General features: G+C 47.8%; 1 long non-coding RNA gene across 2 annotated transcripts in view; it reads right to left on the reverse strand.

The window, feature by feature from the left end:
- LOC140393112 (uncharacterized) overlaps positions 1–13,278 on the reverse strand; it is an 84,625-nt gene that overhangs the window by 68,001 nt on the left and 3,346 nt on the right. The window lies entirely within an intron of this gene.

The following is a 13,278-nucleotide window of genomic DNA, read 5'->3' on the forward strand; positions in this document are numbered from 1 at the left end:
TCCCTTACAGTTGCCTCACAGCCTGGCATCCCAGACTGCCCAAAGCCACGCTAGGATAATGTGACATGAGTGGGCCCATCACAGCCCACAGCCTCTGCAGGAGGATATCTGAACTGCCCTATTCTGTTTCTCAGCAGCCAATCACCTTGACTGCTGCTGCCACTGGAATTGCACTTTGTTGAAGCTCCAGGATAAACAAGAGAGCTTAAGATAGTTACCAAGGATGAGCACCAGTGAAAAGTTCAATATTTGAAAGAGGTAGTTTTATCATGTTTTTGTTATTTTTATTTTTGCTGTTAATAAAGGGGGACTTCCGATGCCGGTGGGCGGGAGGCAGCCGCACACTGGAGGCTCCCATTCGGAATAGAATTTTCGGACTTTTAGTGCCCGGTCCCAGGGGCAACGGAGGCTGAGAAAGTTGTAAGAAGGCACAGTGAGGAGAAATGTCCAAGTTTGGGAAAAAAACGGCCGTGAAAAAGGGGGTTAATGAAAGTCCGCCGGTGAGTGGAAAAGTCAGCGCGGGAACTGTAAGGAAAGCGGAGGCTGGAGCAGCAGGGGAGGCCGCATCACTCACAGCAGAAGAAATGACGAAGGTGATGGCCGTGGAACTTGAAAAACAGTTCACAAAGCACATGGAAGTGATGAAGAAGGAGATGGGGCGGTATTGAAAGTGCTGGTAGAGGAGGCGATTGCCCTGGTGAGGGCGGCGGTATCGAGCGCAGCGGCGGAGGTGCGGGACCAAGGCGAGACACTGAAGGAAGAGGGAGGGAAAAGGCACTATCGCAGCACAATGATCAACTCAGCTCGATGGAGCAGGAGCTGCGGAAGGTGATAGAGACCAACAAGGGTCTGCGAGCCAAAATGGAAGACCTGGAAAACAGATCCAGGCGGCAGAATCTGAGGATTGTGGGCCTGCCTTAAGGGGTGAAAGGCCCGAGGACGACGGAGTATTTTGCCATGATGTTGGCGCAGCTATTGGGGGAGGGCAATGATCCCTCTCGATACGAATTGGATCGGGCTTATCGGTTGTGGAGGCCTTTACCAAAGGCGAGTGAGCTGCCAAGAGTAGTAACTGTTTGTTTCCATAGGTACAGCGTGAAGGAGAAGGTCCTGTGCTGGGCAAAGCCGAAGCGGGTGGTGCAGTGGGCTGGAGCTGGTATACGCATATACCAGGACTTCACAGTGGAGTTGGCGAGGAGGCGGGCAGCCTTCAGCCAGGTGAAGAAGGCACTGTACATCAGCAAGGTGCAGTGCGGCATAATGTATCCAGCTAAGTTGAGGGTGACCTACAAATCCAAGGACTTTTATTTTGGGACGGCGGAAGAGGCGGAGGAGTTTGCGAAGGCAGAAGGACTGTGGCAGGATTGAGAAATGGGACTGAGAGTGGGTCGTGTACCGATGCAGCCTCATGTAACTTTATTTTTCACTGTGTGTTGGTGTATGTACTAAATGAGTCGCCGCTGTATATTTGGACAAGGGAAGAGTTGGGACTTTCATTTGCAATGATGGTTCTTTGGGGCATGGGTGTGAATGCTGGGGTTGTGTGCTAAAGGGGATTTCTTAGTTTTCCTGGAACCGGGCAAGGGGGAAGGAGACCCAGGCGGGGGCTTCTACGCTGGCCGGTTTAAGCCGGCCAGTGAACGGAAGTGAGGTGGGGGAGGGGCTGTGGCCATCGGAGCCTGGTAGAACAGGTTTTGGTGAGTGGAGGGGAGGAGTCTGGGAGGGGAGGTGGGGCGGTCTACAATTCATGGGTGTCATTCACGGTACTCTTTCGGGGATTGGATGGCATTGAATATTAGGGCGGGATTGGGGGGGTGGACTATATATGTCAATGGTGACCAGAGGCGATTCCTGATTCCTTTTTCTTTTTTTTTTCTTTTTTTTTCCTTGGGAGGTTTCGTTTTATTTGATGCTTATATTGTCAGGTGGGTGGTTGTTTGGGTGGGGGGGGGTGGGAGGATGGGATTGTTGTTGTTGACAAGGGGATTGACATTGTATTCATTACCGTTTACTGTTTGTAAATTTTGAAGAAAATGTGAAAATGGAGAATAAAAATATTTAAAAAAAAATAAAGGGTGATGATGGTAATTGGGTTAAGATGGAATCAGTGGTCTTTTTTTTTACTGGGATCTATGTGGGAGAGCAGTTGAAAGGATTGAGAAGTAGGTGGATTTAGTAATAGAGCTTCAGTCACTTGGCATGCGCTAGCAGTGCTTTATAGAAACATAAAAAGATGGAAAATAGGAGCAGGAGTATGCCATTCGGCCCTATTCGTTATGATCATGGCTGACCATCCATCTTAATAATCTGTTCCTGCTTTCCACCTATATCCTTTGAACCCTTTAGCCCCAAGAGCTATATCTATCTCCTTCCTGACAGCAAACAATGACTTGGCCTCAGTGCTTTCTGTGGTAGCGAATTCCACTGGCTCACCACTCTCTGGGTGAAGAAATTTCTCTTCATCTCAGTCTTAAATGGTTTTTCCTCCTGCCCAGCTTCAAAATCTGATGATGAGGATGGCACTCAAACGCAGTCAAAAGGTAGCAACAAATATCTCTCCGAGGTGTGAACCATCTACTTGGATTCTCCTGATGCTTATCTGGTCCCCCTCATCGTCTTCCTCCTCCTCAACCCCCTTATCCTCCTCTTATGGCTTGTGAGGTTGACCCTCTGCCAATAATTACTGGTGATAATAACTGGTTTCATGATCAGCTTGTCGAGCATGCAGAAAATCACCAGGAATCCAGCGCCCTTCTGTCCCTCCTCACCCTCCCATTTCCAACAGCTGCTCTTGCTCTATCCAGCTGCATCTCCTTGTCCTATTCCTCCTCCAGGCTTATAGAGATCCCTAGCAAGATCCTCATGCCCAAACACTCCCTTTCTCCTGGTGACTGCTTTGAGGTCTCCCACAGCAGTACAGCTTTTACTTTGCTTAGGTGAAGTCCTCGGAGAATTACCGGAAAATGTGTAAGAAAGTGCGTGTGATCTTTTGACAAAATGTCTTAGACAGCCTCCTGATGTGTGTTATCTAAAAGTCCTTCTTGTTGATTCCCTTATTTCCTATTTCTTTTATTTTGTCATTATTGATTTTTGCCCATGGATCTTTAAAGGAGGCAGGGGAAGTGATCTCTAGACCCCAATGAGTCTACAGTGAAAACCATTACAGACTTATGGCAAAGGTATCATCCAACTGTAGGCCTAGACAGAAGAAAGAATCTAACAGGAAGACGCCCATCTGAAAGAGACTTTTATTATTTTAATATTTTTTAACCCCTGTCCTATCCCTCTGTGTTTGTCTTGTGTGGGACAAATTAAAGGGGAGTGGGAGGAAGGGGGAGGGGGATGGGGTCAGAAATTAGACGGTAGTTATCTAGTTGTATTTGTTGCCTATTTAATTATAGTTACTGTTATTCATAAACGTTTATTATGTTTACATTTACAAACCTGGTGACTGTAGTTATTGGGCAGCCAAAGACCAAAGGCGTGGGTATTTTTAAAAATTAGGAGTTAATTTCAACTGTGTTGTGACTCTGGTCAAGTTGGGTTGGAATTGACCACGCACTAGCCCAGAGTGTTGTAACAATTAAAAGATAGTCCATATTCAGCAATGAGTAAAGAATGAAAGCTGACCATGGTTTTAAGTAGCAATTGCAATGTTCTTCACTTTTTATGAACTGGTGTTCATCGTTGTTGTCAGGAGAGGTTGGTAATTTTAGCGCCGACCATCAAATCACTGTGCTGCCCCTTTAATGAGCATTAGGATTCAATTTAATTGGCAATTGGGGTTTTAATCATTCTCCGGACAACCTTTCCGAATGTGCACCTACTTCCTTTACCAAAATGTCTTGCAACAAAGGTAGGCTAATCAGGCATTGCAGCTCCAGACCCCATTTTGGCCACCTTGAAAATGTCTACTTACTACAGTGGGCACAATAGTCTCCACAGTCATTGTAAATCATTTTGGGACAATTTAGCAAAAGATCTTCAGCTAATGTGGTAGATCCATACAACATGCTGTACAATAATGAAAATATTATACATATGTTCTTGTTATAAATGCTTGGCTTGATGTTATCAAAACAAATTTCCATGTATTCCACCTCTGCCCCCACTAAATCTTGTTTTTTATAGGGTCTTCATTCCTTCCATGGCAGGTTCTGCTAAACATGCATGTGTCAGAGCAATGCTTCCCAAACTATTTCCCAACATAACCCCATTTTAACACTTGGGCTGGATTCTCCGCACCACCACGTCACATTTCTTTTTCATCCCGCCGGCGGGATGCTCCGTTACGCCGGCAGGTCAATGGGGCAGCCCCACGCCGTCGGAAAACCCCCAGGCTGCCGGCAAAATGGAGCATCCCGCCAGCGGAGAATTCAGCCCATTGTTGCAGGGCCCTAAAGGGACAGTGTAAGTGCTGCCTGAATATGATCTGCGAGAGGAAGCTCACTGTCACCACCATTTCTTTGTTCCTATCTGTCAAGTGACGACCCCTCTCCTTTGCTATTTCCCTGCTCCACATTTTATTCTCAGGTCTTTCTCATATGCAAGCCTGTTGAGTTGCAGTGCAGAGAGGTGTGTGAGGCCCTACTTCAGAATAAATAAAGGAGGCCATGACCTGGCCATCAAAACCCACTGATTAAATACAAGCGGTGGCAGAAATTGGAAAAGCGATAAATGTGATTGGGAGATCAGTGAACACGTGGAGAGGTAGGCGAGGCTGTGATTAGAGGCTCTACATCAGATTCAGCTCACCAAGATTGGGAGGTCCTTGTTCACGATTCTCTTAAGGTTACCATGCAGGTTCAGTCGGCAGTTTGGAAGGCAAATGTGATGTTAGCATTCATGTCGAGAGGACTAGAATACAAGACCAGGGATGTACTTCTGACGCTATGTAAGGCTGTGGTCAGACCCCATTTGGAATATTGTGAGCAGTTTTGGGCCCCATATCTAAGGAAGGATGTGCTGGCCTTGGAAAGGGTCCAGAGGAGGTTCACAAGAATGATCCCTGGAATGAAGAGCTTGTCGTATGAGGAACGGTTGGGGACTCTAGGTCTAAACTCATTGGAGTTTAGAAGGATGAGGGTGACCTTATTGAAACTTACAGTATACTGCGAGGCCTGGATAGAGTGGATGTGGAGAGGATGTTTCCACTTGTAGGAAAAACATAAGCAGGACACAATCTCAGACTAAAGGGATGATCCTTTAAAACAGAGATGAGGAGAAATTCCTAAAGGACCCACTTATGGACTGACCTGATTAATACTACACTCCTGTATGCTTCACCCGATTCCGGTGTCTATGTATTTACATTGTGGACCTTGTGTTGCCCTTTTATGTACTTTCTTTTTAGTTTATTTTCTTTTCATGTACTAAATGATCTGAGCTGCTCGCAGAACTAAATTTAATTATTTTTTTAAAAAAGTGTCAGTATTGAGTTTGGATCCAGGCTCTTTTCCAGCTTCAGTGACAAACACAATGGTCATCATGATTTACACTCTCTCACTCGGTGCACGTGACAATAAACAAATCCAATCCAATTTCTTCAGCCAGAGGGTGGTGTGTCTGTGGAACTCTTTGACGCAGAAAGCTGTGGCGGCTAAATCAGTGTCTTTAAGACAGAGATAGATAGGTTCTTGATTAATAAGAGGATCAGAGGTTATGGGGAAAAGGCAGGAGAATGGGGATGAGAAAAATATCAGCCATGATTGAATAGCGGAGCAGACTCGATGGGCCGTGTGGCCTAATTCTGCTCCTATGCCTTATCATCTTATAAGCTTCCCAGATTTTGCTCCAGCCACAAGGCACTTATCCACAGAGGTACAGACTAGGTTTAGGCATTTCAGGCTAGTTTCAACTGATGCTAGCTACTTGTGATATTGATCCCCATACAATGGTACCTAGTGATGGAAAGGATCATCAACAGTGCTATTAAGTGGCACTTGCTTCCCAATAACCTGTTCACTGATACGCTCAGTTTGGGTTCTGTCCACTCAGCTACTGACTTCTTCACAGCCTTGATTCAAACATGGATAAAAGAGAAGTACTCAAACGGATCATCCACTGCTACTTCCTATTCGTGCCATGTTTACTGATGCCACCAAACACATCTTCACCGCACTCCCCCACCCCGACTCACCTTCTTCATTTCAAAGGAACTATTCTTTCCTTGACATCCTGGTCCACCCCTAAGGGAAGCATGTTCCCATTTGCCTCCTCCCTTCTCACTGTCCAATACCACAAACATTCTGTCCAAGTGAAAACATGGGGCGGGATTCTCCGACCACCCGCCGGGCCGGAGAATCGCCGGAGGGCGGCGTGAATCCCGCCCCGCCGCCCCGACGCCGGCTGCCGAATTCTCCGGCACCGTTTTTTTGGCGGAGGCGGGAATCGTGTCGCGCCGGTCATGGGCCGTTGGCAGTGCCCCCCCGGGCGATTCTCTGCTCTGTGATGGGCCGAGCGGCCGCCCGTTTTCGGCCAGACCCGACGTCGTAAATTACAGAAGGTTCTTACCGGCAGGACCTGGCTCTGCGGGTGGCCTGCAGCGTCCTCGGGGGGTGCGCGTGGGGATCTGGCCCCGGGGGGCCCCCCATGGTGGCCTGGCCCGAGATCGGGGCCCACCGATCTGCGGGCGAGCCTGTACCTTGGGGACACTCTTTCCCTCTGCGAAGGCCACTGTAAAGCTCTGCCATGCCCGGTGTGGAGAAGAAACCCCCTGCGCATGCGCTGAGATCACGCCAGTGGTTCTGCGCATGTGCCAGAACACGCTGGTGCTCTCTCGCATGCGCCAACTCGCGCCGGCCGGCGGAGGCCCTTCGGTGCCGGTTGGCGCGGCGCCAACCCCGCCTCTGCCGGCCTAGACCCTGAAGGTGTGGAGGATTACGCACCCTCTGGGCGGCCCAATGCTGGAGTGGTTTACTCCACTCCTCGGCACCGGTATGGCCCACCCCGCCGGATACCGGAGAATCCCAGCCATGGTTTATTTGTAGTAAATTATTATAATATATGTAGCAATCTTCTAAAGGGTCACTTGATCCGCCTGCCCAAATCTGTAGTTAGCACCCAGGCTTTTGCTCAGTTAGATCCAGGAGGCAGACTGGTGTCATCGTGGCTGCATTACACTGTACACATGTTGTGTAAATAAATGTCTGTTGTTTGTACCTAACTGGTGAAGCCAAGGTACGACACTATATTTGCCACACATGATATGGTCTCCTCTATACTGAGGAGATCAAATTCATTCTGGGTGATGGCTTTGTAGAACATCCCTGTTCAATTATCAAGCAGGACGTCAAGATTTCAGTTGCCTGTCATTTAGAGTACCAAATTCTTTTTTCCAATTATAGGGGCAATTTAGCGTGGCCAATTCACCTACCCTGCACTTCTTTGGGTTGTGGGGGTGAGAGACACGGCAGAACATGCAAACACCACACGGACAATGACCTGGGGCCGGTATCGAGGCAACAGTGCTAACCACTGTGCCACCGTGCCGCCCTCAGGTGCCTGTCATTTTAATTCTGTACCTTACTCTCACTATGTACATTCTGCCCTTTGGCTACTACGCTGTTCGAATGAAGCTCACACAAGCCCATGGAACTGCATCTCATGGAATCATAGAATGATTACAGCACAAAATGCAACCACTCAACCCATTGTGTCCATTCCAGCTCTCTGAAAGAGTAATTCAGCTGGTATCACTCACCCTTTCCCCTCTAGCCCCACAAATTATTTTCTTTCACATAACAATCCAAATTCTCTTCCTAAAGCCAGGATTGAATCTGCCCTCACCACACTCTCTGGCAGTGCATTCCAGACCCTAACACATGCTGCATAGCAAAAGGGTAATTCCAGTTATAGGTGCTTCCTTTGCCAGGTAATTTAAATTGACATCCTTTGGTTTTCAATCCTTTTGCCGGTGGAAACAGCTTCTTTCTATCTGCTCTGCCCGGCCCCTTTATGATTTTGTAAACCTCTGTCGAATCAACTCGTAATCATCTCTTCTCTGAGAAGATTTTATACAGGCTCATCATAACTATTTCCTCTACAGTTTATCCTCCTATTTATAAATTCCAGGATCCCAAATGCCTTTGGAACTGCTTTCTCAACATGTTTATGCACATGCAATGAAATGTGCACAGATTCCTCCAGGTCCCTCTGCTCCTGCACCCTTTTAGAATTACAACGCTTTACTTTATATCACCTCTTCTTGTTCTTTCTACCAAAATGAATCATTTTACACTTATCTGCATGAAATATCACCTGCCAAGTGTCCATCCATTCCACCAGCCTATTGTTATGGACAGGAACGGGATTAATTTAAACAGAACTAATTCCCCCTCTCGTTTCCCGCTCGTAAACAGAAAAGTGTTTTTGATTTCTGATTTCTTCCCAATATATACGCTGGTGTATTTTCCCCAACCCCTAAATATGGAATGTTCCAAGCCGCTATGAATAATTCACACAGCAAACTCAAGATAAGTTAAATAGAAGGGTTGGTTCATTTCACACATACACAAAATGCAGGAAGGGGTTTTTGCAACATCCGCCCCTTGTTGGTCCCATACACTAAAAGTGGAATAAGGGGAAGAAAGGAGTAACAGGGCAAAATCACAATAAAAAGTAAGAGTTATGGTTTCATGTGAATTCAGAATCAAAAGTTTAATGGCGCATTCCTTCAGAGGGTAGGTGGATGAGTGTTGCAGGTTAAAGTCGATTTCGGTGGCGTGAGAGCAGCTGGTTAGTCAGTTTCAGCGGGAGCATTGCGGAAGTGGCTGCTGGGAGGTAAGTCAACCTTTAAAAGCACTTCTCTTTGCAGGGGCAGGCCAGTCGATTTCGGTGGCGTGAGAGCAGCTGGTTAGTCAGTTTCAGCGGGAGCATTGCGGAAGGAGGGTGCTGGGAGGGGCAGGCCAGTCGATTTCGGTGGCGTGAGAGCAGCTGGTTAGTCAGTTTCAGCGGGAGCATTGCGGAAGGAGGGTGCTGGGAGGTAAGTCAACCTTTAAAAGCACTTCTCTTTGCAGGGGCAGGCCAGTCGATTTCGGTGGCGTGAGAGCAGCTGGTTAGTCAGTTTCAGCGGGAGCATTGCGGAAGGAGGGTGCTGGGAGGTAAGTCAACCTTTAAAAGCACTTCTCTTTGCAGGGGCAGGCCAGTCGATTTCGGTGGCGTGAGAGCAGCTGGTTAGTCAGTTTCAGCGGGAGCATTGCGGAAGGAGGGTGCTGGGAGGTAAGTCAACCTTTAAAAGCACTTCTCTTTGCAGGGGCAGGCCAGTCGATTTCGGCGGCGTGAGAGCAGCTGGTGAGTGGTGAGTCAGTTTCAGCAGGAGCTGAGACCTTTTTCTCTTTTCTTTAAATTAGTTTTTTAGGCGGGATCAGGAAGTCGACCCGCGGACGTCTGGGAAGACCCTCACCAATAAATTCTGGTGGAGAGGAAACCCGAGACACTACACGTGTAGTGTCTCCCACCCGCCCTCCTCCTCTAACCTAATAATAAAACCCATTGGTCTGAGGTAAGTACCATATTTTTATTATATTATTATTATTTTTTATAAAAATTTAATTTAGTTGTTAGCCAGATCTTGGTAGAAAGTTAGAGGAATGGCAGGGAAGGGAGTACAATGTTCCTCCTGCAGGATGTTTGAGGTGAGGGATGCAGTTAGTGTCCCTGCTGATTTTACCTGCAGGAAGTGCTGCCATCTCCAGCTCCTCCAAGACCGAGTTAGGGAACTGGAGCTGGAGTTGGAAGAACTTCGGATCATTCGGGAGGCAGAAGGGGTCATAGATAGCAGCTTCAGGGAATTAGTTACACCAAAGATTGGAGATAGGTGGGTAACTGTAAGAGGGACTGGGAAAAAACAGTCAGTGCAGGGATCCCCTGCGGTCGTTCCCCTGAGAAACAAGTATACCGCTTTGGATACTTGTGGGGGGGACGACTTACCAGGGGTAAGCCATGGGGTACGGGCCTCTGGCACGGAGTCTGTCCCTGTTGCTCAGAAGGGAAGGGGGGAGAGGAGCAGAGCATTAGTAATTGGGGACTCTATAGTCAGGGGTACAGATAGGAGATTTTGTGGGAGCGTGAGAGACTCACGTTTGGTATGTTGCCTCCCAGGTGCAAGGGTACGTGATGTCTCAGATCGTGTTTTCCGGGTCCTTAGGGGGGAGGGGGAGCAGCCCCAAGTCGTGGTCCACATTGGCACCAACGACATAGGTAGGAAAGGGGACAAGGATGTCAGGCAGGCTTTCAGGGAGCTAGGATGGAAGCTCAGAACTAGAACAAACAGAGTTGTTATCTCTGGGTTGTTGCCCGTGCCACGTGATAGTGAGATGAGGAATAGGGAGAGAGAGCATTTAAACACGTGGCTACAGGGATGGTGCAGGCGGGAGGGTTTCAGATTTTTGGATAACTGGGGCTCTTTCTGGGGAAGGTGGGACCTCTACAGACAGGATGGTCTACATCTGAACCTGAGGGGCACAAATATCCTGGGGGGGAGATTTGTTAGTGCTCTTTGGGGGGGTTTAAACTAATGCAGCAGGGGCATGGGAACCTGGATTGTAGTTTTAGGGTAAGGGAGAATGAGAGTATAGAGGTCAGGAGCACAGATTTGACGTCGCAGGAGGGGGCCAGCGTTCAGGTAGGTGGTTTGAAGTGTGTCTACTTCAATGCCAGGAGTATACGAAACAAGGTAGGGGAACTGGCAGCGTGGGTTGGTACCTGGGACTTCGATGTTGTGGCCATTTCGGAGACATGGATAGAGCAGGGACAGGAATGGATGTTGCAGGTTCCGGGGTTTAGGTGTTTTAGTAAGCTCAGAGAAGGAGGCAAAAGAGGGGGAGGTGTGGCGCTGCTAGTCAAGAGCAGTATTACGGTGGCGGAGAGGATGCTAGATGGGGACTCTTCTTCCGAGGTAGTATTGGCTGAAGTTAGAAACAGGAAAGGAGAGGTCACCCTGTTGGGAGTTTTTTATAGGCCTCCAAATAGTTCTAGGGATGTAGAGGAAAGGATGGCGAAGATGATTCTGGATATGAGCGAAAGTAACAGGGTAGTTATTATGGGAGACTTTAACTTTCCAAATATTGACTGGAAAAGATATAGTTCGAGTACAATAGATGGGTCGTTTTTTGTACAGTGTGTGCAGGAGGGTTTCCTGAAACAATATGTTGACAGGCCAACAAGAGGCGAGGCCACGTTGGATTTGGTTTTGGGTAATGAACCAGGCAAGGTGTTGGATTTGGAGGTAGGAGAGCACTTTGGGGACAGTGACCACAATTCGGTGACGTTTACGTTAATGATGGAAAGGGATAAGTATACACCGCAGGGCAAGAGTTATAGCTGGGGGAAGGGCAATTATGATGCCATTAGACGTGACTTGGGGGGGGATAAGGTGGAGAAGTAGGCTGCAAGTGTTGGGCACACTGGATAAGTGGGGCTTGTTCAAGGATCAGCTACTGCGTGTTCTTGATAAGTATGTACCGGTCAGACAGGGAGGAAGGCGTCGAGCGAGGGAACCGTGGTTTACCAGGGAAGTGGAATCTCTTGTTAAGAGGAAGAAGGAGGCCTATGTGAAGATGAAGTGTGAAGTTTCGGTTGGGGCGATGGATAGTTACAAGGTAGCGAGGAAGGATCTAAAGAGAGAGCTAAGACGAGCAAGGAGGGGACATGAGAAGTATTTGGCAGGAAGGATCAAGGAAAACCCAAAAGCTTTCTATAGGTATGTCAGGAATAAGCGAATGACTAGGGAAAGAGTAGGACCAGTCAAGGACAGGGATGGGAAATTGTGTGTGGAGTCTGAAGAGATAGGCGAGATACTAAATGAATATTTTTCGTCAGTATTCACTCAGGAAAAAGATAATGTTGTGGAGGAGAATGCTGAGTCCCAGGCTAATAGAATAGATGGCATTGAGGTACGTAGGGAAGAGGTGTTGGCAATTCTGGACAGGCTGAAAATAGATAAGTCCCCGGGACCTGATGGGATTTATCCTAGGATTCTATGGGAGGCCAGGGAAGAGATTGCTGGACCTTTGGCTTTGATTTTTATGTCATCATTGGCTACAGGAATAGTGCCAGAGGACTGGAGGACAGCAAATGTGGTCCCTTTGTTCAAAAAGGGGAGCAGAGACAACCCCGGCAACTATAGACCGGTGAGCCTCACGTCTGTAGTGGGTAAAGTCTTGGAGGGGATTATAAGGGACAAGATTTATAATCATCTAGATAGGAATGATATGATCAGGGATAGTCAGCATGGCTTTGTGAAGGGTAGGTCATGCCTCACAAACCTTATTGAGTTCTTTGAGAAGGTGACTGAACAGGTAGACGAGGGTAGAGCAGTTGATGTGGTGTATATGGATTTCAGCAAAGCGTTTGATAAGGTTCCCCACGGTAGGCTATTGCAAAAAATACGGAGGCTGGGGATTGAGGGTGATTTAGAGATGTGGATCAGAAATTGGCTAGCTGAAAGAAGACAGAGGGTGGTGGTTGATGGGAAATGTTCAGAATGGAGTACAGTCACAAGTGGAGTACCACAAGGATCTGTTCTGGGGCCGTTGCTGTTTGTCATTTTTATCAATGACCTAGAGGAAGGCACAGAAGGGTGGGTGAGTAAATTTGCAGATGATACTAAAGTCGGTGGTGTTGTCGATAGTGTGGAAGGATGTAGCAGGTTACAGAGGGATATAGATAAGCTGCAGAGCTGGGCTGAGAGGTGGCAAATGGAGTTTAATGTAGAGAAGTGTGAGGTGATTCACTTTGGAAGGAATAACAGGAATGCGGAATATTTGGCTAATGGTAAAGTTCTTGAAAGTGTGGCTGAGCAGAGGGATCTAGGTGTCCATGTACATAGATCCCTGAAAGTTGCCACCCAGGTTGATAGGGTTGTGAAGAAGGCCTATGGAGTGTTGGCCTTTATTGGTAGAGGGATTGAGTTCCGGAGTCGAGAGGTCATGTTGCAGCTGTACAGAACTCTGGTCCGGCCGCATTTGGACAGTTCTGGTCACCGCATTATAGGAAGGACGTGGAGGCTTTGGAGCGGGTGCAGAGGAGATTTACCAGGATGTTGCCTGGTATGGAGGGAAAATCTTATGAGGAAAGGCTGACGGACTTGAGGTTGTTTTCGTTGGAGAGAAGAAGGCTAAGAGGAGACTTAATAGAGGCATACAAAATGATCAGGGGGTTGGATAGGGTGGACAGTGAGAGCCTTCTCCCGCGGATGGATATGGCTGGCACGAGGGGACATAACTTTAAACTGAGGGGTAATAGATATAGGACAGAGGTCAGAGGTAGGTTCTTTAC

This window comes from Scyliorhinus torazame, chromosome 16 (assembly GCF_047496885.1).
Source record: "Scyliorhinus torazame isolate Kashiwa2021f chromosome 16, sScyTor2.1, whole genome shotgun sequence".
NCBI lineage: Eukaryota > Metazoa > Chordata > Chondrichthyes > Carcharhiniformes > Scyliorhinidae > Scyliorhinus > Scyliorhinus torazame.